Source organism: Notechis scutatus, chromosome 1 (genome assembly GCF_049901735.1).
Source record: "Notechis scutatus isolate UNSWTSFEM ecotype Mainland chromosome 1, rNotScu1.2, whole genome shotgun sequence".
NCBI classification, from domain to species: domain Eukaryota; kingdom Metazoa; phylum Chordata; class Lepidosauria; order Squamata; family Elapidae; genus Notechis; species Notechis scutatus.
The window spans coordinates 73,432,040-73,456,713 of record NC_142009.1 but is presented as its reverse complement, the minus strand read 5'-3'; the positions used below and the strand labels follow the sequence as shown (position 1 = coordinate 73,456,713).

General features: G+C 40.6%; 1 long non-coding RNA gene across 1 annotated transcript; it reads right to left on the bottom strand.

Annotated features, from left to right (window-relative positions):
• Positions 1 to 14,521: 14,521 nt before the first annotated feature.
• Positions 14,522 to 24,351, bottom strand: LOC148132856 (uncharacterized). The gene is made up of 4 exons (XR_015750030.1): positions 24,152 to 24,351; positions 23,205 to 23,323; positions 16,966 to 17,308; positions 14,522 to 14,678 (listed from the first exon to the last, which is right to left on the bottom strand). It is a non-coding gene; the product is annotated as an uncharacterized LOC148132856 (long non-coding RNA).
• Positions 24,352 to 24,674: the final 323 nt, after the last annotated feature.

The window sequence follows — 24,674 nt, the reverse complement described above, 5'->3', positions numbered from 1 at the left end:
TACATGTTTGATTTACCAATGGGTGAATTTGCATGCGTGAAAGAGTTTTCCAGAATCTCTCTGGTACGAAATGCTTCCTTCTAAAGCTCCTTTAAGATGAGTTGAGCTCCTAGAAACTACCCAGACATGTCCAAGATATTTTTTTTACTACATTATTCATTGCCTGCTGAGCTGTTTTTTGAACATCATGGTCTAGCCTACAACCCTAGAATTCCCTGGGCAATCTCTCATCCAAATATTAACTTAGACCCAGACAAAGTCATTGGTGTATACCATCTGCTGAGGGGCTTCTGCTTACAATGTTGCAAGGTTAAATAGCTGATTAAGAAACACTGGCACAGAATTATGTGCATATTTAGCAACCCTTAGCACACTGGGTATGCCATACTTAAAGCTATAGAAAAAGTTGTATATTAGGAGTGCCAACACATTGAATAAATAATTTAAAAATGAAGTCCCAACAGCATGAATATGATTTGAACGCCATGTCTCTGAGAAGTAGGTGGCATACACATTTAATAAATTATTATTATTAATATTCTTCTGTCTCCAAAAGGGCAATCTTAATGTAGTTTAAATGGTTATCTATATTTAGGTTTCACGATTTCCTCACAGTTTTACTTCCCACTTAGATGTTTTTTTTCCCTACATAACTTGTGTATCTATTTTATAAAGGGAAAGGTGCCAGAGGTTTGGAGAGAGGCTAAGAAGACAAGATTCGTTTTTAAAAGAAACCACAGTAATCATCGATATCATTATTGAACAATGATTGTTTACAGTGATTTTGGTTGAAAATAAATTTGTGAGAATTTATTCAGGAAGATGAATGTGGGCTTTTATCTAAAAGACCATTAGTGGCTAATATAAGAAATTGGATGTCTATGGAAATTCTCAGTCATCCAGATCATGGTTGTCTCAAAGGTGCTTTTTCAAAGGCAACTGGGCTTTCTTTGTTTTTCCTTGAAGATGCTCCTCTTCTCATCCAAGAAGCTTCATCAGTTCTGAGGGTCAGAACTAATCCTTTCATCCTTCCAACCATCCCACCATCCAGTCAGAAGGAAAAACAAAGAAAGTTCAGTTGCCTTTTGAAAAAGCTCCTTTGAGAAATGTATTGGGTATTTTCAAATACTTGGAGCAACATAATGGAAAAAAAACATTGTTTTTTTTTAGATGCCTTTAACAAGTTGAACTGGGCCTTCTTGTTTAAAGCTTTGAAAGATACGAATTTTGGAAAGAATTTTATTAAATGAATAAGATTGATTTACAGTTCACAGAAAGCACAAATAGTTATTAATGGAAATCTAACAAAATCCTGTGAGAAACAAAAAGGGACAAGTTAGGGGTGCCTATTGCCCTCTCTCTTTTTTATTTTCATTCTTGAAATATTGACTACAAACCTAAGACAAGATCAGAGAATTGTGGAAGTAAAGATTTTAAAAGAAACATGTAAGTTAAGGGCATCTACTGGTGACTGGGTATTGATTCTGGAGGATCCACTAAAGGGAATAGAAGTAGTAATGGGAAAACTAAAAGAATTTGGTATAGCAGCAGGTTTTAAGTTTAATCAGAAAATAAATAAGTTAATAAAATGTGAAAATAAAGGATTAAACATAATTAAGAAAATGAGATTTAAACTTGAGAAAAAAGTAAGATATTTGGGTATCCTCATGACAAATATGAACTGTATGTTATTTCAAAATAAGTTAAGATATTGAATGATGCTTAAAAAATGGGACAAGGTGGGAAAAATTACAATAGTCATTTTTGGGGAGAATTTCTGTGATTAAAAAAATGCATGGTTTGCAAGAATGATGTTTCTAACACTTTTGGTTTTCACAACTGATACACCACTTAAATAGTGGCAAAACATGTACGGTAAATGAAAAAGAAAGCTTCAAGTTAAATATAAGGTGTTACAAGATGCAAAGGAGAGAGAAAGACTGGATTTGTCTTATTTGAAATAGTATTTTGCAGCTTGCTGTTTAGTTTGGATGAAAGAATGGGTATTCCTAACTTTATTGTGCTCTATATAAGTTAGGATGAGAATTCTTACTATTCACAAGAAGGGTGCAATGCTGGATATTCTAGGAGTTGGCAACTCATCATATCAGGAGGATGCAGGTAGAGAAGGCTGCAGTTACTGAGTATGGGAATGATCATCTGTCAGTAGTCGTTCAGGGTTTTCAGAAGAGTCTCTCCCAGTCCTATCTGGAGATGCCAGAGATATGGCCTCAATTTTTTTGCATGCAAAACATGCAATGTACAATAGGCTTTCACATAAATGGAAATGGGCACTGAAAATCCTTCTTAACTAGGACATATTTGAGTTGCCTATTATAAAAAGTAGGATATCTCAAAGTGAATGCATGACCTGTAAGCTATGGGACATAGTCCAACAACTATGAGGATTGGTTAACAGCACTCATGTTAATTTATCTCTGAATGAATCAGTTTTTCTAAAGCTGTGTTTCCCAACCATTTGTCTTCCAGCTAAATTGGGACTACAATGTCCTATAATTTGTCCATTCTGGCTAGCAATTTTAGGAGCTGTGGGTTCAGTTGTAGGCTGAATCCTGGTAGCAACACCTTTTTCTGGGCGTGGATGTGCTAGAAAAATCTCTGTTCAGATATATCCTGAAAGATATTGAATACTTATTTGTCATATGCTTCCTCAACCCAAGGCATCTCCAATATGCAGCTATGCAAGAGCATCACTTTTGAAATCCTCCACACAATTCCAAGAAATAGCAAATGACATGGTCAAGGCCACCCAGTCAGGTTTGTAACCTAGAAAGAATTCATCTTTATCTCTGCCCATGAATTTCTCGCCATCTGTTAATAGTTTGCATTCAGGGAGAAAGAGACAGAGAGAGAGGTCCCAAAGAACAATTTTAATATCATGTCTATAATCTTGTGGGCTGTGTGAGCCAACCCAAAATTTTCACTTGATTGATTGCCCAGTAGATAGTTTCTTCCTTCTATTATTACAGCAGACAGCAAAATATGGGTGGCATTTTTTTTAACCTTCTTTGGTCATAATTTGGTCATAATTGCTCCTCGGGGCTGTATCTGCTTAGAGCAGTGTTATTATTTGTATCTATTGGTCTATATTCAGCCCATGCTTTCCAAGTGACAGTTTCATCTTATGTACACATTAACTGATACAGTGAGAGCATATAAAATCCCGAATTATTTTGGCTTTCACACTCCTCCCTCCATTTCTATTTGGGCAGGAGCCAATAGAGCAATCTTCTATGTTTGTAGATTTTAATTCAAGTTTCCTCAGGCTCCCTGCCTCGAAGATATAAAAATGAAATATGGATTCCTTGGATTAGTGTCAATGTGGGTTAATCATTCATTATTCAACTTACCACTATATTTTTTATCTGAAAGCAGTCATCTGTACAAATACTTGTCTGTTCCAAACATCACTGAAATAAACTTATCAACACAGGTGTCAGGAATAGATTTATGGTGTAATTATGAGAAAATTAACAATGTAATATTAAAGTTTGAAAATAGGGATGGTGAAACAATTCTAAAATAGTTGGTTTTAATTGCTTGAAGGTTTTTTTTTACCTTGTTCCTTTGTCAAGAAAGAGTCTAATACAAATGTAGCAAATAGTACATTTCCATTGCTCCAAATCAATTATAGATTTATCTTACCAGTAGTATGAGACAAATTCAGATTATATGAATTTTCAATTCCTGAATTGTCTTTCCAACAGCCACTAATCTAGCATAAACATTTTCTGAGAGGTCCAGTTATATGAGATAAAATGTTCTACCTGTATTAACTTCATTATAAGATCAAAGGAGGCTAATTTTAAACAACTCTCCATTGATTTTTAAGAACAGAACGCTCACATTTATTATTCCAAAGGTCATGTAAATAATTAATATCAGTTTGATCTGACTCCCTCAACTTCTTACAAAAATGGATTGCTGTCAGCCCTGTTGGTTCCCCAAAAACCTCTGAGAAATTTAGAAAAGCAGTGGTATCAGGATTAAACAATAGGTACTTCTTAAGTTGAATAATATTCCAAGAGCTATCAACCAAACCCATTTTTTATTTTATTGAGTTTTCAAAAATTACTTCATTAAACTAAATTGGGAAGTAATATACTTTGAAAGACACAATTACAGTAATGGATTTATTAGCTTTTTAAAAGCTAGTTGAGGTTAAATCATATTATGAAGTTTTCATGGATCAAACTTATATCTGTAGCTCAGGATTTTCTATGTGTATCATTCAACATTAAGTGCAGTTATTATATCTGATCTCCATCAGATATAGTTTGAAGATGACACCAGATAGGGATTGAATTTTGAAATTCCATATTCCAACTAGTAAGTAGAGTTTCTTTATTTCTCTATATAAGGGGTTTATATTACTACATCAATCAAAACTGACTCAATGTTTTACATGGTGATCTTATTAATGCAAATAAAGTTAGGGACTCTATAACAGGGCTGTCAAATTCCCAGCCTGTGGGCCGGATGCATCATGCGCTGGCCACACCCACACCCATTTTAGTGAAGGGGGTAAAAGTCCCAATATGTCATGTGATGCCGGGAGTTTGACACCCCTGCTCTTTAAGTTAAAATATACATCTAATAATACACCTGGAAAGTTAAATTTCCAGGTGCAGAGAAGAGCAACAAAGATGATTAGGGGACTGGAGGCTAAAATATATAAAGAACGGTTGCTGGAACTGGGTATGTCTAGTCTAATGAAAAGAAGGAGTAGGGGAGACATGATAGCAGTGCTCCAATATCTCAAGGGCTGCCACAAAGAAGAGGGAGTCAAGCTATTCTCCAAAGCACCTGAGGGCAGGGCAAGAAGCAATGGGTGGAAACTAATCAAGGAGAGAAGCAACTTAGAACTAAGGAGAAATTTCCTGACAGTTAGAACAATTAATTAGTGGAACAACTTGCCTCCAGAAGTTGTAAATGCTCCAACAGTGGAAGTTTTGAAGAAGAGATTGGATAACCATTTGTCTGAAGTAGTGTAGGGTTTCCTGCCTAAGCAGGGGGTTGGACTAGAAGACCTCCAGGGTCCCTTCCAACTCTGTTCTTCTCTCCTCTCCTCTCCTCTTCTCAATTCTTCTTTCCAACAACTCACTAGAGTTTACACAGGGAAAAACTTAAAGGATGCTTTACCTAAGTTATTTCATTATTTAATATCATGTAAGCTAACTTGAAATAATGTAAAGGAATGTTAAAATATTAAGCAGCTTTGGAGTTAGCTTAATTACATTTAACTTATCTCAAATTCTCAAGGGAATCCTATTATATCAGTTGAGATCTTTCATTTCTGCTAAAGTAGATGCAAATGTGCTAGTTGAACAAGCTTCTGAGGGATTTTTAAATCAAGATTTAAAAAAGATTCAGAATCCAATTTAAATCCAAAACTTTCAGTTACCAGTCACATCAAATCTGAATTACTCCAAGCATTAAAATAAAGAAATAGAATACCAAACTCAGATATTAGCAAAATGTGATCAGGAAAGAAACTTTCAGGTTTCTGCATATAATATATCAGCTGTAAATAGCAAAGAATTATATTCTGCTTCCCCAAATATCTTATGGTTCAAACATTTTTGGGGCAGATTTAAGAAGAAATAACAGAAATAACAGATAATCAGAGTTGAAAGGGACCTTGTAGGTCATCTAGTCCAGCCCCCTGCCCAAGCGGGAGACCCTACACCATTTCTGACAAATGGCAGTCCAATCTCTTCTCGAAAGTCTCAAGTGATGGTGCTCCCACAACTTCCGAGGGCAAGCTGTTCCATTGGTTGATTGTTCTCACTGTCAGAAAGTTTCTCCTTATTTCCAGGTTAAACCTCTCCTTGTTCAGTTGAAAGAACAGGGCATTCTGTTTTGGGGCACGTAACAGATTTAAGCAGAAAGAAAGCATACCAATAGTAAGCACATGTAGTTTTGGAAAGAATAAAACATGTATAATACTTTGGAAATAAAGTAAAATATATCTTAGACTGGGTTCCTTTGTGTATCCCAGTGCTAGGATACATAATTTTTTTTTCTTTGTCCCCCTAACAGTTATCTCAATCAATTGTATTAATAAAGACAGATTATTCATTCCTAAACTGAGAAACGCCCATCTGCATCATGAGACCAAATCGGTGCTTCTCAGTCTTAATCAAGCAGATTTCATCTCAGACATGGTGACTGGGCTTGGCTCCTCAATTAGCTACAACCTCTGATATATCTTCCAAATCAGTGCCAAGGAAAGAAATTCTTCTGAAATTTTTCTATTTGGCTGAAGTGATCTTTTGCTTTCGAAATGATTTGATAAGTTTCTATAAAGGGACTACATGCTACATGTTGGCTGCAAACTATAAGATGACCATTGGGTATATATACGATATACTGTCTTTCAATGCCCAATTATTTTTTCCAAAAGGCTGCAGCTTTGATCCCAAGGGATAGCTTCAAGAGGGAACTCTTCCCATTGACTTTCAAATTGGGAAATATGGCAGTCAGAGAAGGCTTAGAGTGATGATATACATCAGTGATCCCCAACCTTTCCACCTTGGCAGCCCGGCCTAGCATGTGGGGACAGGGGCAGGGTATGAGTGGCAGGCATGTTCATGCAGCTCCATTTGTGTGAGTGGTAGGCGTACGCACCCTCCGCTCACACAAATGGAGCCAGGTGTAAGCCCTCTCTGCTCAAGCGAGTGGAGCTTCACACGCAAGCACAAGCACCATCTTCTCATGCACCCTCCCTAATGCAAGTGGAGCTTCACACACATGCTTGCCTGCCGCTTGCACAAGTGGAGTTTCACAGGAACATATTTGCCCATTGCTCACATGGCCCGGTTTCAAACAGACCACAGCCCAGGTATTGGGGAGCCCGGTGGTAGTGGGTCACGGCCTGGGGGTGGGAACCTGATGGTAGTGGGCCACGACCTGGGGGTTGGGGACCCCTAATATACATATAACAGTTACAGCTTCCTATACTGTACTGTCTACAATAACAAAGTGAGTTCAAAGAAGATTCAAAAGAAATTCTCAAGTACCTGACAACAGATGCTCCTGTGGTAGGGGAAGAAAGCTCATAAAACTGCAAGAGAGATTTTAGCACATTATTAGTTTATTCTGAACTAGGCAAAAGAAGTGGATCTGTTATCTACTCCTACGGGTGACTGAGCTTTTTTTTCTTCTTCTGACTGATTTTCAGAGACTGCCTGGACAAGTTCCTGAAGTTTTCTTGGCAAGGTTTTTCATAAGTGGTTGCCATTGCCTCCTTTCTAGGGCTGAGAGAACATGACTGGCCCAAGGTCACCCTGGCTTCGTGCCTAAGGTAGGAGTAGAACTCACAATCTCCCCATTTCTAGCCTGATCCCGTAACCACTACACCAGTTCTCAAATAAGCTATAGCCATGTTGTCGAACCTATGCCACGCGTGCCGGAAGTGGCACGCAGAGCCATTTCCCCCAGCACGTGAGAGGTCGCCCGGAAGAGCCCCACTGTACATGTGTGTGCGCCAATGCCTGACAGCTGATTGTCGGGTATCCAGTGCACATGCGCAGGGGGTGGAGGGGTGTGTGCGGGAGATGCACGTTCATGCGCAGGGATGTGCTGCACACGAGGGAATTGTGTGCGCATGCGCAGATGTGCTGCACGCGAGGGGAAAAGGTGTGAGAATGCGCAGACGTGCTGCGTGCGAGGGGAAGAGGTGTGAGAATGCATAGATGTGCTGCGCATGAGGAGGGAGTTGTGTGCGCATGCACAAAGACATACAGCGCACGAGGGAAGAATCACACATGCATGTGCAGATATGCAGTGCGTGAGAGGGAATCATGCATGCATGCGCAGATGCACAGTGTGCAGGGGGGTCACGTGCACATGCGCAGGGGACGTGGGACCCCCCATCATGCTGGCACACAAGCGCGTGCAAGTGAGCGTGTGCGCAATTATCAGCGCGGGGGCCGAAAAAGGTTAGCCACCACTGAGGTATACCATACATTTATATAGTAACCCCAGGATACTATTTCTATTGGTTAAGACTACTAGTTCTGGTCCAGAAAACTGTGGAACAGTAAAATAGGGTAGATGAAATTTTGGAAAGGCATTCCTATGCAAATCCCCACTCTACAACCACACATGCAATTAAGCAAATAATTGAACCATGTGTACAAATCTCCAACAGAAGATTTTATTTCAGAACTATAGTTGATTCTATAGATTCTGATTTAATATTGTCATGTTGCTTGGAAATGTTGGAAACTAAAGTCCAGCACATCTGGAAAAAGCTGCTAGTCTTTAAAAAAAACAACCCTGTTTTTTCCTTCTTATTGCTTTAGATTATTTTAACCATATCATCATGCAATTATACCATTTAAAGTCCTTTCATTGATTCTTCATTTATCTACAGATTTTCCTGAGATAAATTTATTATAAATTTAAAGAGACAGATGCAAGTTGACAGCTTCAGCTGTAGAAAACCATAACACATGCAAATTTGTTTTAGAACAACACTTAAAATGTACTTATGTGAAATTAGATTAAGCAAACGTAGTTCGGTTTAATTAATGGTGCCCCATATAATCATCAACGCATTAAAGACGGGACAGAAATTTAAAATGAGAACTTCCAGACTGTAAAAAGATACCCTGCTTGAAATTAAGTATGAAAAAAAATCCCATACATTTTCAGATCTAATGAAAATGGACTTGATAGGAAATTGAGGAATAAATCTGACTAGACCCCCCCTCAGAAGTTTTCTGCAATTTATATGTTAAAATTTGCTACTTAGTAGTTTTCAAATTCATCCATAAAAGATTACGTTGGAATTTATAAAGCCTTGAAACAGGGCTTGCATCAGCCTCTGATGTCCTTGGAAAATTTCCAAGATCTTGAAACCTTCAGTAAGCTGACCTCGGTTGCTCTCTTGACACCAACAACACTTTTTGGAAGAAGAAAAAAAATCCCAACATAGGATTTCAAGGAGTATTTCTAGGCAGCACGATCTAATTGGCATTTTAATGTGTTACCATGCTTGTAAAGCAGAGGTCGCCAACCTTTTGGACCTCCGGGACCACCAAACCCTTAATTTTAAATCCCGTGGACCACTAATATGAATTTTGACTGACAGTGGCTTTCTGACATTGGTGGGAAAGTCGGTCCCATATTCCAGAGCTGCAGTAGTCACAAGACTGGCCCTTTGGTCATCCTGGAGCAGCTCCTCCAGTCCATGGCAGGCCGGTGTACTCAGATGGAAGAGCAGCTGCTCTGGGATGACCAAAGAGCCAGTCTTGTGACTACTATAGCTCTGGAATATGGGACCGAGTTTGCCACCAACGTCAGCAAGTCACCCCGCCATTGGTCTTACCTTCCCGTTCCAGCTCACATGGCTCTAATCAAAGTCTGCGCTCAGCTGAAGGGTGGGGGCCAGCGGATGGGCGGGCCATGTGGGCAGTGCAGCCTTGTGTTCCCGCGCAGCCTGGATTAATTGCTTTGGTGGGGACATTTCTCTGCGGACCACCAACATTTTCTCACGGACCACCAGTGGTCCCCGGCCCACCGGTTGGTGACCACTGCTGTAAAGCCCTAGGTAAGGGATCCTGTATAGTCAGAGAACATTTTTTTGAGTTTTGGCTGCTGCCAGCAAAATCAGGGAATATTAGAAAAATGGATCAAGAGCTGAAAAGGGAGCTGAAAGTTGGCTTTGTTCTCCCCAGTACTATATTCCCTACATACATCAAGGCATCATCTCATCATTCAGAAGTGGAATGGACATGTGTAGCTTGTATATTTTAGTGAAAACAATAGTGGATTGAACTGGAATTATATCTGTTAAGTGGAAAAATAACGATTTTTTTTTTAAAAAAGTATTGCAGTTGAGAATTTATTTATTTAATATTTCCTATTTCTGAACTACCCATCTCCCTTAAAGAATTTAAATTACAGTACTCCCAGAATAAAAGTTTCATCTTGAAAAAAAGACGTCTGTTTAGATTTTTGCTGGCAGAAGGCTGCAGGACATTGAGCTGGCCACACCCACCCTAGCCACACCCACACCCATTGACATCCCCCCTCCCGAGGTCAAACAGAATCCTGATGCAGCCCTTAATGAAATCGACTTTGACACCCCTGGTTTAGATCACCTAAACAAATAATAATAAAGGACTATTTTGGAGGAAAGGTTGCATTTTTCCATATATCTGTGAACATATATCCATATATCTGTTACAGTAGGCATATATTGCATCTTCGCTTCTTTCAAACTTTCCCCAAGCTGTAATTTAGAAGTTGATAACCACACATTCTGAATTTTGAATCAATAATGCATGTTTGTTCATATGAGGCTTATGGTTTCTTTCAGCTCTTAGTCCTGGATGTGAAATGTTCCAGTGATAAACCCCATAGATTCAGCAATGCAGTGTTTTTTTTCCTTGCTTAAATGACATGTCAACGGTAAAGATTTAAACAAGAGGAAAATGTATCTCCCAAGTCTGATATGGAACATCATCAATTATGCAAAATGAGTGAATATTTAAAGAGTTTCTGAACTGTCTTTATTTATGGATCTTAAGCTGCCTTCTTTATACTTTATTGATATGTGCACTGTTAGGAAACATTTTATTAACTCCATGAGTAGTTGGAAAACAGAAATTGAGAGAATAAGGTTAGAAGACTAGTGCAGAAAAATGAACTAGTTTTTAAGATGCCAGTATATATCATGATTATTATAGACATAGATTAACTTCCCCAACTCTTTTCTCCCAAATGTCCTGTACTACAATTTCCATCATTCCTAATCACCAGGAATAGTACTAGAACATTGTAAATCAAGACATCTGTGGGACATCTAAATATCATAAGGCACTGGCAGTGCTGCAGCTTATTATTTATTTATTATTTGAGGTATGATGATAATATGACAGAAGAGAAGTAAACATATATACAAAGTCCACGTAATTATAAGTAAAACTTCTATGGGGGTACGCCAGTGGGCTCATAACTGGATGTCCAGTTCAGCTATTCAGGCAATCCCCTTTGGTGTTACTTCATGCAGATCTTCTAGGGATCCAAAGAACACATGTTGTGGGCAGTCTAGCACAATATGTTTAATAGTTTGCATATCAGCATCACAATTGCAACAAGGGGAATCTTTCCATCTCCACTGATACAGGCAGAGGCATTTCTTCCAGTATCAACACCTAATTCTGTTCAATTTCACCGCACAAAGCAAGGCAGGATAAAACCAGGTGATTTGGTAGAGGGATCACTAATGGTCAGGCTGCAAAAAGGTACCTTAGACCAGGGATCTCCAACCTTGGCAACTTGAAGCCTGGTGGACTTCAACTCCCAGAATTCCCCAGCCAGCTTTGCTGGCTGGGGAATTCTGGGAGTTAAAGTCCACCAGGCTTCAAGTTGCCAAGGTTGGAGATCCCTGCCTTAGACCATTCCTCTCTCCAGACATTCTTGGGGTTAAGCTGGATAGATGTTAAATGAATAGCTGTTTTCTAAGCTGGCCTACAGGATTTCAATCTTGTGATGGGATATGCATGGTAAATAGGGAGGGCCTTGTTTTTCAGCATCCTTGAGCATAGCCAATTGAGAGCTTGTTGTCTTCTAATGTTCTGGTAACCAGTGCACAGGAGTGGGGTGCAATGTGCCAGAGATGATACTTGTTGTCTGGCAGAGTTGGACATCAACCATATGGGTGTGGGCACTGTTAAGCCATACACTGGCACAATATTCAGTTGTGGAATAAATCAAAGCCAAGGCTATTGTTTGTAGGGTGTTAGCCTCAGTACCTCAGGATGTTCCAGCCAGTCTGTTCATTAATTGTTGCGGCTTTTCCATTTTGCAGCCATTTTTTCCCAGGTGTTGCTGGAAGATCAGTGATGTTACTTTTGAGTTTGGCGCACTTAGAAGAAGAGGCGGATGCATTATAAAGCTTTAACAGGCTTTATTGTTAACATGTAACTCAGCTGCAGCTAGCCGCAGCTCGCAGCAGCAGCTGAGAGAGAGAGACAGTTGATTCCGTTTGACAGTTCCTTTTATACGGAGCTGTCAAATGGTCCAGCCAATCAGGGACTTCTCCGGCTCCCGCTTAAACAGCAGACCTGAGTGAGGACTTGCTGGTCGCAACACTCCTTCCCCCTGGCTCTGTGCAAGCGTAATTGCTCAGATGGGCAGAGCGACGCCTCACTCGCTCTGAGTGCCTTAGTTCTGCCGGTGGCTGCAATGTGGAAGGACCTGCTGTTGGGCTGGCGTTCTCCCCTCGGGGTGGTGTCGGCTCTCTTCTCCATGCATTCTCGGCTGGCTGTGGAAGGTCTTCTGATGTCACTGAAACCTCTCCGAACACCGGCAAGGGGATGAGGTGAATTGGGGCCCGTTATCAGAAACCAGGGTGTCAGGGTACCCATGGGAAGTGAAAATTTTGTCTAAAGCTCTGCTTACAGCATCTGAAGTGGTTGATTGGAGGAGAATCAGCTCTACCCACTTTGAAAACACCTCTACCACACTTAGGAAGTTTTTCCCTTGCATGGGACCTGCTAGGTCCACGTGTACTCTAGACCATGGTATTTTGGTATCTTCCCACTCCCCAGAAGAGGCAGCTGGTGGGGCAGGCCTGGACATCTGGCAGATGGAGCAATTCTGAACTTTATTGGTGACTGCCTCATCCAGGCCTGGCCACCACACATAGCTCCTGGCTAGAGCCTTCATTCTGTTGATCCCTGGGTGACCCTTCAATAATGCATGGTCTCAGTAGTTTGGGAATAATTACTCGGGGACCCCACAGTAAACACCCTTTTAGTGTGCTCAGTTCGGTCTGGCGTGCTTTGAAGGGGCAGAAATCCACTGTGGTGGTTTCCCTGGGCCACCCCCTTCGCACCCAGTCCATGACTTTAGACAGTTGTACATCTCTGGCGGTGGTGTAGGCGATGTCATCGGCTGTAAGAGGCAAACGCAGATCTTCCAGCAGGAACACAGAGGCTGAAGGGGCAGGATCAGCAACCAGAAGGGGTAATGGGCACCTGCTTCGGGCATCAGCATGAGCTAGGCCTGTAAGTCAACTTATAGCTGTAAGCGGCTAGGAAGATTGTCCATCGGGTCATTCTTGGGGAGAGGATTTGTGGGCTGGGCTTGTTCCCTGCCAGGATGCCTAGCAAAGGTTGGTGGTCCATGATGAGCTCAAACTGGTGTCCATAGAGGTATTCATGGAATCTTTTGAGTGAGGCCACCACAGTCAATGCCTCTTTATCTATTTGGCTGTAGTTGTGTTCAGCCTTGGAGAGAGTCCTAGAGTAATAAGGTATAGGGGCTTCCTGGCCATTTGGCAATTTATGATCTAGGACTGCCCCAATTCCATAAGGGGAAGCATCACAAACTAGGATAAGGGGGAGAGCCTTGCTAAACTGAATGAGGACCTTGGTTGAAGCGAGGAGGGATTTTACTGCAGAGAAGGATGCCTGTTCCTTGGATCCCCAATGCCACTGCATTTTAGAGTCTAATAGTCTGTGCAATAGTTCTGCTACAGTGGCCTTGTGGGGCAGGAAAGAGCTGTAAAAGTTAAGTAGTGCTAAAAAGGCTTGTAACTCAGTCTTGTTCTGAGGGACCGGGGCCTCCTGGATGGCCCGTACTTTGGATTCTACAGGGTGAATTCCCTTGTGGTCAATATGATATCCAAGGAAATCTATCTGTGAAACTGCAAAGATGCATTTTTTCCTGTTCAATTTTAGCCCAGCCTGTTTAAACACTGGAGAACTTTTTGTAATCTATCCAAATGTTCTTGAGGGTTGTCAGCAGCAATGAGGATGTCATTGAAATATGGGATGACCCCCTTGAGGGGGGGTCCCGTATAGCAAATGTTCCATAATGGATTGGAATATGCCAGGGGCAACGCTGACACCGAATTGTAAATGCTTACATTTGAAAGCACCCCTATGCATAATGATTGTTTGGGCCTCTGCTGTCTCATTGTCCACTGGGAATTGCTGGTATGCTTGAGTCATATCCAGCTTGGTAAAAATGGAGCTTTTTCCCAGGGAACGGAGCAGGTGCTATATGATAGGGACAGGATAAGCGTTTGGTTGGAGACCCTTATTCATCGCGGACTTGTAGTCAGAACAAATTCTTATGGAACCATCTTTTTTTAAAGGTATTACAATGGGAGTTTCCCATTTAGCAAAGTCAATTGGCTCTAAGACCCCTTGAGAAATCAATTTGTCAAGCTGGGCATCCAGTTTAGCACGTAATGCCAATGGCACTCTGCAAGGTTTGAGGCATATAGGAGCAACATTAGAGTCCAAGTTAAGGGAAATAGGAGTGCCATTGTAGCATCCCAGTTTGTCATTGAAAACTTCTGAATAGTCAGCAAGAAGTTGCTGCAAGTTGTGGGGGGCAACTGCATTTACTCCAGTTACTTGGAGGCCCAGGGAATGGAACCAGTCCAATCCCAGTAAGCTAGGTAAGTTCCCAGTTACGATAACTAGTGGAAGGTGACCCTGAAAATTGTTGTATTGAATATGGAACTTGCCTGTTCTGAGGACTGGAATGGATTGTCCTTGGTAGTCTCTCAGGGTCAGATTGCAGGAGCTGATTCTTGTGGAAATCTGGTAGCAGATTCTGTAGCGTCTTCCACGAGTTGAGGGATAGAGATGATCCAGTGTCAACCTCTATCTGACGAGGGCTGCCTTCTAAGAGAAGATTAACATTAATTTTATTAACATTGAAAGAATAAGCTAGTGACTCAGCTCTTGGGAATGCTTTGTTGATGGCATAGCATTCCTCTTTGGATTTGAGGTTTTTTGGTTGATTGAGATGTTGAGATGGTAGGATTGTGTTTCTAGGTGCCTGGCAGATTCTAGCTATGTGGCCTTTCTTCTGGCACTTTAAGCAGACAGCATTTCGGAAACTGCAAGTGGCTCTCAGATGGCTTCCTCCACAGCTGAGGCAAATCAGCTGTGGTGTAAGTTGTTTCCTGTCGGCAGGAAAACTTTTTCTCTGCATCGGCTGGGGTGCTCAGAGGCAATTGATTGCTTCTTCCTCTTCAAACTCATCATCTTCACCGTAGCTGTCTTCGTAGTGCACCGCAGTGCTGGGTTTTACCCCGGGAAGACTGCTTGGTTTTTGTATTTCGGCTGCGGATAAGTTGGATAGTTCAGCAGCTTGAGCTTCTTCAATGGCTTGCTTCAAGGTGAGGTCGCCTTTAGCCAGCAGCCGTCGTTGAAGTCAAAGGTCTCTCACCCCACAGATGAGCTGGTCCAGCAGCATATCGTCTAGATGATCTCGGAAACCGCATTGTAGGGCGGCTGAACGAAGAACTGCCATGTATTCACTTATGGACTCACCTTCTGCTTGGCTTCTTCTTCTGAATGCATGGCGGCGGGCAATATGTGATGGCTTTGCGGCATAGTGGTTACCGAGTATCTCTTGTAGTTCTTCCCAGGGAACAGCCTTGACCGTCGGAAGAGCCAGCAGCGCGGTGGCGGTGTCAAAAATGGAGGCCCTGCAGAAACTCAGGAAATAGGCTTTCTTCCTGTTAGGAGGGATGTCAGATAGGTTTGTGGCATCCATGATGCATTCGAACCTATTGATGTACGATGTCCACATCTCGGAGGTTGGCCGAAAAGGTGGAAAATTTGGCGGCGCTGTCATATCTTTGTTTGATAGTGACTGCTCTAGTGACAGCTCTTTTTGGTGACAGCTCTTAGTGACAGCTCTTAGTGACAGCTCTTTTTGAAGTGACTTCAACCATTGGTGCTCTCTCTCTTGCCTCAGGAATTGCCTAAGTTCATCAGCATCCCATCCTCGTCGCCAGTTTTGAGTTTGGCACACTTAGAAGAAGAGGTGGAGGCAATATAAAGCTTTAACAGGCTTTATTGTTAACATGTAACTCAGCTGCGGCTAGCTGCGGCTCGCGGCAGCAGCTGAGAGAGAGACAGCTGATTCCATTTGACAGCTCCTTTTACACGGAGCTATCAAACGGTCCAGCCAATCAGGGACTTCTCCGGTTCCTGCTTAAACAACGGACTGGAGTGAGGACTTGCTGGTTGCAACAGTTTCCCCAAAGTACTTCAGATTGTTATTACAGTGTAAAATAGGGTTCTGGAACTTCACTGAAAGTTGGTAATTTGTGCACCTATTGCTGAGGTGGGATGTGTCTACTTCTGTTTTTGTTAGGCTTGGTTGGAGGCACCATTTTTTGAAGTAACTTCTGGGAACTTCTGAGAAAGGATTACTTCTGCATCGCTAAGTTGGTTCTTTGGACTGTGAGATTGATATCATCAGCATAAATAAATTGCTGAGAAATAGTTTCAGTGCAGCAGTTAGCTGAATATTTTAAAATGAGCTTTCTTATACATATTTATTAAGATTTTCAGATAGAAGTGCACCTTCTGGGACTGTGTTATAACTGGAATTGTTGCCACACTACAACAGCTGCAATCTGATTATTCAGCAACACAATTTGTTTATTCTTAGTGAAGAGATTTTATCATAATATCAGAAAACCTTTCTTTTTCCTTTTTTCTCAATGCTATAAATGCCACAATAAGTCTTCTCCCACTCATATTTTACATATGTAATAAAAAATTAATCGCTCTCATATCTTTTCAAACTTTTGCCTGCTTATGCCTCATACAATTTCAATGACTGAAAGGAAATGATATTCTTTGAAATAAAAGTTTAGCTTTCCTTCTTCTTCCTTTTGCTTTTCACCAATAACCTTATTTAAAATGATCACCCAGAGGAAACTTGGAATATAGTTTCCTTTCCAGAATACTCTTAAAGCTTGTGAAACAAAATTGGAATCTGATATTATATTCTAAGAATGCTCATGTACTGATACAGGATTACACCTAATCACCAATTGCATATTGCAATTCTCCATTTAAGGGGAAAAAACATTTTTACAGACTTTCTGCATCATGCACATTACATATAACCCTCTCTTAATCAGAAGCATTGGATTATATAATTTACCTCATTTCATTTAGGACAGCATTGAGTAGGCATAACAGGCATTATATAGGCAGTCTTACATTCTTCTATTTTGCTTTGCTAATCACAGGAGAAAGGAAGTAAAGCAAGCACAACTCTTTAGCTAGTGGAAATTAATTTATGTATGGACTTCTCTTGACATCTCATTTTTCAGACTCTAGTCAGTTGGGATATGACTTAAGAACAGGCTTCAACTTTGTTAGAAAGTTGAGGGAGAAGGACATAACATTATTCCTAAAAAACTTTCTGTCCTCGCTCGTGAATTTCCATTTTCCTATTTGCTTTCTCCACTGTTGATTTCCTGATGTAGGTTGGCAGAATACATCTGAAAAAGAGCAGCAAAAGTAGTAACATGAGTGCTTTTACAAAGAAAGAAAGCCAGTCAGAATGGGATCTCACCACTGCAACTCAACTGCCCACATTCTAACTAGTCAAACCTGGTTCTTTAAAAAAAAACAAAAAACGAATATCCTCCTTAGGGACAGTATTAAACTTATTAGCATCTAACATGTATTTTTCCCCTTACAGATTTGCAAAATAAACAAAAATAAAACCAAAAAAAATAAACATATTCAAAATGTTGATTTATTCAAACATTCCTCTCTCATACTCTCCATTTTGTTGAACCAAACTCCTGGTAACTACATAGACATGACTGTGTTATTTTCTTGGCAACGAGACATTTGTCACTGCTGTTTTTCAGGATGTTTTTGACTTCCCACTCTAACATATAGCCCTGGGATTTCCTAGCTCTCTCTCATAGAAGTATTAACCAACCCAATATTAAACCCTATTTAAAGAAAACTCAGGATCCGTGACATTTTTACAGGGACAACGGTGGGGTGGGGGTCACAAACATACTGACCCTTTTTTTAGGTGTGTCACAACATGCTGCATATGTATGTCATTGCATATGTATGTCAGCATGACGACAGTTCTAATTTTGCTACTTTAACAAAATATCAGAATTCAACAAATACTTCTGATCTGGTTCAGCTAGAATTTGGTTCTTAGTGTGATCTAAAGCCATTGGGGAGCTTTAAAGCTTCCCCAGTGCCTTTACCTCCTTTGTAATTGGGAAATTCAGCCACAGTTCCCATTCTTTCACTTATGGGGAGTTGAACATGCAGTGTGAATAAGGTCACTACCTTCACTGTGAATGCTTTCACTTATTAACTAGTTTGAAGGCAACTTATAGGTATCTTCACTTCCATCAATCTCAACATTCCATTCCATGTATTTATTTACAGCAGTTCTATACCACTTAATTCCAGTATAACTCCCAGTGGTTTACATATAAAAAAGCAAGCAGTCCAACAACAAATACATCTAAAGCAAAGTAATAATAAAATCCATGGAGCCATTGGACATCCAATATCAATGATGACATTCACAAACTAAAATCGATGTGGAATAATACTGTTTTACCATTATTCTGAAAGACAGCAACATGGGTGTCCACTGAATCTCATGGGGAGGTTATTCAAAGCTGATCCAGTGCCCATGAAACTAGGGCCGAAGGGCTTTAGCACCTCATGCCAACTAGGAGATGGAGTGCTGTATTTTCCATCAATAGTAGTTTCTGATTAATTTTCAAAGACAGACCCATGTAAAGTGCCTTGCGGTAAATTAACATCTGGTTCATGAAGTCATGAATTACTGAGACCAAAGCCTCCTGCTTCAGCTGCAACACAATTCTGTTCAAATACTTTTTTTTTTTAAAGGAGTTGCTGGAGGACCTTCATGTCCTGTTTGGCTCAAAGTAGCACTAGCATATTGATGGTACCTTCTTTCAAACTCATGGATGAGCTCCCACCATTTTCACGCAGATGTTAAAAAGCAGCTGGGCCCTGTAGCATCCCACAAGGAAGTAACCACCTGGTTGACCTTTTCTCTATCACAAACACCAACTGGAACTCACTAAGAGAGATGCAGAACTACTAAAAAAGCTACTCCTGACACTAATAAGGGCATTCCCATCACTGATAGTATCCATTGCATCTAACTGGATCCAAAAGCTGCATTCCTTCTTCCCTCCAAGTTCCTATGGAGGTCAAATGCCAATGCTACCAATGCAATTTGCATTCCATGTCTTGGACCTCAGCCCTGACTGAAAAGGATCAAGATAAAAAGGTAATTTAGAGATTGCCGGTGCCCATCCCACTCAGCTTTTCGAAATTGAAACTGGGTACATTTGTCTGGTCCTTTGCAAAAATACATTCAGCAATTACTATGAAGAGACAGTTGCAAATCCACAAGCTCCCACTGATCTGTTGCATTTAAGAGCTTCCTCTTGCTAACTGTTTTGGTGAAAGAGTAGAATGCTGGCAGTATTGTAGTCAGGCACTTTGCCCAATAGCTGTACCCATGGTTGCATATTGCTGAGATAGCTGGAGTGATGGAGAAAGAGAGGTACAATTACTACAGAAAGAAACCAAGAGCAGGATGCCAAAAGAGGGCAATTAAATTCTCTTTACTGCCTTCCATTCCCCACAAAGGAGAAATAAAAAGAAATTGCTAACACCCCCCTTTTCCCAATCCGCAAAGCAGTTGCTCAAACAAACAAAACTAGAAGGAAATAGATGTCCCCTATTGAAGATAGTCAAGACTCTTTTCAGCTTTATATTCACACCCTTGACCTTGGTTGTTAGGCAAGGGAGCATCATTGCAACGAGTTGCAGAATCAAAATAGTCAAGCTCATTTAAAATGGAACCCATAGAATAAAACACAATTTCTGTTCAAATGTGGGAGGGGAAAAAATAAGCAGAGGGGGTTGCATTAGGAGCTCTCACAAGCTGAATAGATTTCTGAATGCCTTTGTTGGCAGATGATGTATCCCATTTTCAAGGAGACTGGCAGAGTCACCCCCAGTGTGAATTTACATCAGGAAACCAAATTACTGGGAACAATGAAATGAAGCTTTTTGCTCTTCTCACCTATGAAGCAGATAAGAATTCCTGCTTTGATGTCCTGCTGGTAACACTTAAATTGGCAAGCCTGTTTCTGAAATTCAGTTTTTTTCCCCTATTGTGTCAAGATTTTCAGATCTCACCCTATTCTTGTACTGCCTTCCTTACATCTTATTTGGGAAATCATTTTTTTTCTTTACTATCTTCTCTTGCTTGGTTATTGGACATCATGTAGCACTTGTTTATTTACCATTAAAAATACTTTTATACTAAGTCTTGTCAGTGTTTTTGCACTAATTCTCCTAATCTGCCACAGTATATAATTGATCATACTTCTCCCCAACATACTGATACCATCTTAGTATCATCCAAAGCACAATATTATGTATTGGTTTCCAAGATTTCAAAGCAACTGCCAACACAGTTTCAAGCGTCTTTTTACAGCTTTAAGAGTGATATGCATTTGAGGTTTATATATAAGCAGAGTCATTTTACTTGTCCCACTCATGTCATCCCTGTGTGTCCCACAGGAATCAAGTATATCCTCCCCAATCAGAAAAACACTTTTGCCTTTGTGCACAGTAAAAATTTGTTTTGATGAGTATGTGTGTATAAGAGAGAGGGGGAAGGACAACATACCTGAGTGCTGTGCCTGGTATTAAATTCCATCTTTATATGATGCAAATTAGAATTGACAACACCCTGCTTTGTGGAAGCTGCTTCCATGCCAATATTTCTCACTTTGTTTTCTTATAGTTATCTAGCTGAGATTAATTATTTAATGAGCGTAATTCTTTGGAAAAGAGCCCTTTAATTATTAACAGACAAATGCTATCTTGGGTAAGTGTCGCATGGCACATCCACTTATATACGTATATCTCAGCCATTTTGAAACAAATACATTTGGGTGTCCTTGTTTAAATAGCCAAGAGCAATTTATAAACTTACAAATCCTTGCCCAACTATCGGCAAGTTCTGAATACCATTAAAAAAAAAAAAATCTTACTCCCCTTCTGTTATGAAACATAGATTTTGATAGGCAGCCAATTTTTTACATAGTGCTGTGGAAACAGGCATGGCTGCCTTGTGTAAGCCAAGCTTCTTGTTACATAAACCTTTCCTAGCAATTAAAATTGATCATCCCTACCTACATTCATTCATCCATACATCCATACTCTCTCACACCCACAAAGTAAGCACTGGATTTCTCCAGTGACTGGAAACGTTTAAAAAATGCAGCAAAAACAATAATAAATGACTGAATCAGTCCTGTTTTCCAGGAATAACCAATATAAACAAAGAAGGAAAGCAAAATGCTTCATTTGCATGCAACATTCAGTACAGGACTATAACCTAGATGCCTTTATGCTCAGAAATAAAGAGAGAGAGAGAGAGAGAGAGAGAGAGAGAGAGAGAGAGTTTCACTTATTTAAAGAGGCGATTTTAAATGTCCTGAGATTGCAGGGCATTTCTAGCACATAAAAACCGATCCCTTTCTCCTGGCCTCTCCCTCTGCTTCTTGCAGTACACTGATAAAAGGAAATAAACATCACAGCAGGAAATATGCGCCAAAATGAAACAAACATGAAAATGGCAAGGAAAAGAAGATTTATATGCTGCAAAAAAAAAAAAACACTCCAAAATAAAATGTTACATTCACACATGGACCTGTACACACAAAAATACTTTGTTTTATATATAAGCTGCGTTCTATTTATACCTATTAATGGGTGTGATTTTTTTTTCTTTTTGTAGAAGAGGGAGGAATGAATATTTATTGCCAAACGAAAAGGTTCTGGCAGTTGGAGTAGAGGCTCATTTTTCTCCTCCCACAGAGACCCACTGTGCCTTGCAGGGAGTGGAAAAAAAATCCTCCTAAATAAACCTGTTTGATCAATAGGCTGCTTAAGGTCAGGCAAGCTTGCAGCAATTCCATCGGTGTTGCCAAATCTCCATGGAGGGGAACTTCAGCCTATGTCATGTTTCCCTCTCTTTCTTTCTTTCTTTCTTTCTTTCTTTCTTTCTTTCTTTCTTTCTTTCTTTCTTTCTTTCTTTCTTTCTTTCTTTCTTTCTTTCTTTCTTTCTTTCTTTCTTTCTTTCTTTGCAGTAACATAAAACATAAAATGAATACCAAAGCCTCTGTCTTCCGAAGGAATACTGTTCTTTCAAACCATGGACATATCTTACTCTGCAAAGAAAATCAATCATAGGATCAGGTTTTATTGACAGTCTTTGTCCACTGCAGATGAGATTCGCATTCCTTCCTTCTCGCTGAATGGAGGGCGGGAGAATGGGATGTCCTATTATGAGCATGACTTGCAAATATATATATATTCCCTCAGCTGGCTTACGGCTCTGGCCTCTTGACTAATTTGTGTCACTCTCTGAAGCTGATGAAATCAAAACCTGAAGCTGGCCATAGGTTTTTCATATTGATTAGGCTCTGGAGAAAGAGGGACCACAAATGAATCAGAAGCAGTTAAGCACAGAGAGGACAAACACTGGCATGTCTCATTTTCTCTTTTAAATCTACAACGCTGTTGTAATGATACACCCTGAAAGAAAATCGATAAGGAAGAAGATCTGCATCCTCCTGTTAATTTCATTTCAAGCAGACATTGGGACCAGACCTTGAACGGAAAGCGGTTGGGGGGGGGGAAGGAAAGAAGATTACGTAAAGAAAAGGAGCAATTATCTTTTGAACACTGCAGGAATGGACTATGCCTTCTCTTAGGCTATAAACAGAAGATACTGAAGTAGGGCACTTAGCCCTGTGGAGAAATAAGGAAAAAGTAGAAATTGATATGTAAACGGAAAGGCAGTATTATGCCATTTAGCACTGCCACTCAATTGCAACATACAGAACAGAATATGTGGGTCAAGGGTCATCTCTGCTTATCATCACAACTTGGGAATGCTCTGTGCATTGGTCTTGATAGGTACATTTGCAGTCTTTGCAAGTAGGCTATTTCATATGCAGGTGTACAACACATGGGATGATGCAAGCAAGGATGACTACTCCCTTAAGGCACACATCTGCTCGCACCTTGCTCGACAAAATGTCCTGACCTTTGGCAGGCCACAATGCAACAAAAGGTTACAAATATCAGGGAAAGATATATTCCAGCCACATATACAGGTCTTCCCCAACCAGGTGAATCCCAGGTAGGTTGGGGAGCTACACAACTATGGAGTAAAGTCTGTGCAATGTGAATAGCTGCATATTAAACCTCTACAAGGAAAATTCTGCTTTTGGCATATGCATCAGAAGGGGCCATTAGTCCTCTAGACTGCTGGATTGCTTTATTTACCTGACTCATGTCAAACATGCTCATCTTTTCTCAGTTGTGGAATTGCAGATCGTCCTCTCTTTTTAATTCTGGTATAATATTTGCCCCGACCGCTCTAGTACATTCAACAGGGTCTTGACCTGCAAGAAATAAACACGTGAAGATTTTCAGAAAAGAAATACATTTTTTTCTAATAATTACTGCATGGAATCAATGGCAGAGGGAAGTTGAAAACTGTAACCCTTGACATTTGGCTCAGGTTGCACCCCTCTGTGCAATCCTCCTGCTTCCTGACATCTCTGCAAACAATGAAATAACAATTGATGGCTTTCTACTGAACATTAGATCAATGCCATGGCCCTGCTGGCTCCGAAATGCAAAGTGATTCATTAATCTCAAGGCTAGTTTGTGAATCTGAAGGAGGGGGGAAAAAAAGAGAAAATGAAGAAGGTAAAAAGATCAGCAGAATGTGTCCTTCTCTTTCTCAAAAATGCAGGCATTCACTGCATGTTTGTTCCTGACTCATACAAAGAGAAGCCAAGAAAAACTGAGGGAAGAAGGATGCTTTCGTAAAGAATGTGCTTGTCTGAGGTTTAAATTTCCTTTCAGCAACAGGAGCCTTACTCTCCTTTCATCCACATCCCCTCTCAAGAATGTACAAGGAATTGGGACCATATCAGCCTGCAAACACAACTGTGCTTGTATATGTTGGCCATAAAAAGGGGGCCACGATAAAAGTATGGGTATATTCTCACCTGCACAAAGCCCAAGGGCAGGCTGTTAAAACCTGGCAGAACCCGTTCTCCCTCCTGCCTATCTGCCTGCCTGCCTACAAACTTTGCTGCCATACTTGTATGCAAACATCACCTCACAATGCCCAAGGGGGCAAAGCAGCCAGGAGCTATTCTATGACACTACTTCAGGGCAGATGTGCACCCAGAGAGTGCTGGGTGTGCCAATGTGTTTACCTCAGCCCAGAAGTTGGCTCTTTAAATCTGGACCAAAGCCGAGATGGTTTCTTTGTCGAGTTTCACCAGAAAGCATGCAGTGAGGCAGTTGGAAGCTTCTGTTCTTCTGGGACTGATTACAGACTGCTGAGGAAAATGAGTTTCCTGTGTGTGTGTGTGTGTGTGTGTATGTGTGTGTGTAGATGATAGATAGATAGATAGATAGATAGATAGATAGATAGATAGATAGATAGATAGATAGATAGATAGATAGATAGATAGATAGATAGATAGATAGATAGATAGAGTACACAAACACACCAATCCTTCCTTGTGTGGGTGTAGAAATGCCTCATTCCCATTTGATTCCCCCTTTATTTGGCACCTGGGGGCTTTCTCCAAGTTTTCCATTAGCTGAGAGGAAATAAGCTAAAATACTAAAGGGTTTGGAGGAGGAGGAGGAGATGTCAAAGAGTGTAAAGGGAGCCAGAGTCACTCTGCTGGCAAATCAATGCAGCAGGGATGATGTCATTGGAACAGTTGG